The 1,939-nt window shown below is 38.3% G+C and overlaps 1 non-coding gene across 1 annotated transcript; it reads right to left on the minus strand.

Annotated features, from left to right (window-relative positions):
- Positions 1-1,037: 1,037 nt before the first annotated feature.
- Positions 1,038-1,144, minus strand: LOC122809857. The gene has a single exon (XR_006365972.1). It is a non-coding gene; the product is annotated as a U6 spliceosomal RNA (small nuclear RNA).
- Positions 1,145-1,939: the final 795 nt, after the last annotated feature.

Here is a 1,939-nt window from a genome sequence, read left to right on the forward strand (position 1 = left end):
GGAGCAAGCTTTTGTCATTCCAGCCTAATCTGAGAAGGAAGATCAGATGAAAGAGATATTTTAGATCCATTCCATTCTATAAACTTTTTGTTTCGAGCCACTATTAATAGTTTGCTTATATGCTGATAATTAAGTATCTTCACATAAACAGATCTCAGCTTTGTTTTGTCATAAGGTGGTCTTAGGGCTCTATGGGCTCGTTCAATTATTATTTGGTCAGAGAGAGGTGATTTATCCAGAAATATGGCAAAAATTGCAGATATGTTTTCAAGCAATGTGAGATTGTCTATGTGTATGCCTCTTAGGATAATGTTATTGTGCCTGGACCTAGCTTCAAGGTCCACTAATTTCTGTTGCATGTCCAGAATGCTTAGGGCATTAGATTTCTGTTCTTTCTGTAGTTGTTCAATTTTATTCTCGTTGTCAAAACCTTAGCTTCTGTTTTGTCAATTCTAGTGAGTATTCTGTCTATTGATTCACTGAAAGTTTTAAGCTGGTGAGAGAAGCTTTGGATTGCAGTTTGGATAGGCTGCAAGGCCAGTTTTAAGTCCTCCATGCTGGAAGGGTCAGTTTTCACTTTAGCAGGTGGTTTTGTAGTTTCCTGTTGCTTGGTAGTTCTAGCCCTTTTAGGAGTTACATCTTTCTCTGGAGATGAAATAGCAGAGAATTTAGCTTTAGTGCTTTGTGTTTCCATGGAATCAGATTCTTGTGACATATCAAGATTTTCCTTTTTTATTTTTCTTCCTTTTAACTCTCTTATTTTCAGATGAGTGTAGGCCCAAAAGCCCTAGGCTACATGGACAGCAGGGAGCAGAGAGGTAAAGCACACAAGATCAGAGTTAATCCTTCGGATAAGGTCTTCTGTTCCCAAAACTGGATGCAGAAATTAACATCAGGTAGGTACCTTAGTACTGAGAAGAGGTTATTATTCAATGGTTTTACTTCTTTCCCAAGGAATAAGGTTGTTGAATTATTTAGAGTAGCAGAGCTATAGAGTTACTCTGCTTATAGGACGGCAGCCATCTTAATTCTCCCTAAAAAATATGGAACGCTTCACGAATTTGCGTATCATCCTTGCGCAGGGGCCATGCTAATCTTCTCTGTATCATTCCAATTTTAGTATATGTGCTGCCAAAGCAAGCACCTATAGAAACTGCTTTGCTACTTCAGGTTTAAAAAGTACTTATGATCATTACCTCCTCCCCATAGTGTTATGGTTCCAATGAAACTGACTATGGGTATTATCTATTTAAGCAGGAGAACAATCACAATTTGCTGTCAGGTTGTGATGTACTAGCCTCTGAAGAAGTGCTGGAACATTTTGTTATCCCATAGAACATCTTGGTGAATTCATATAACCCAAACATGGTGAAAAAAGCTTACCTGTCTCTTGCTTCAGGTGTTAAGGGCATTTGACAGTAACACTACATTATGGGAACATAATCAGCTACTTATCAAAATGTCCTGTACTCTAGGTGATCTAACCCCTTCTCAGCAACAGTACTACTATTGAAGTCTAGGACTACTGGATTCCTGGGTTTTCGCAAGACCCAACTGCTCTTGCACTTCATCCCACATGGTAAGCTTAAGTTATTTTGCTACATTGTAAAGAGCCTATTTGATTGGTCATTAGATATTTCTGTTCATGTTGTGTTGCACCAACTAGCTACTACCTGGCTTAGCAGTAAAAAAGTCCACAAAGTCTCATAGTATACTAATATTTTTTGAGCCTGCATAGAATATAGCTGCCATAACATTATAGCCTCTTTCAGTCTAAGCATCACTGAGAAAGTATATCACAAGATTTTCCTTTCATTCCTGCTATAACCCACTGCATATGCCAAATACCAATGATCCCCAATCTTGGTAGAGATTAGTCATCTTAATATCGGAACGTTTTATGTTTCTGACAACTGCTGGCAACTCTACCATGTGATCA

The sequence above is a fragment of the Protopterus annectens genome, chromosome 8.part0 (genome assembly GCF_019279795.1).
Source record: "Protopterus annectens isolate FY-2018-M chromosome 8.part0, PAN1.0, whole genome shotgun sequence".
Classification (NCBI taxonomy): Eukaryota; Metazoa; Chordata; order Ceratodontiformes; family Protopteridae; genus Protopterus; species Protopterus annectens.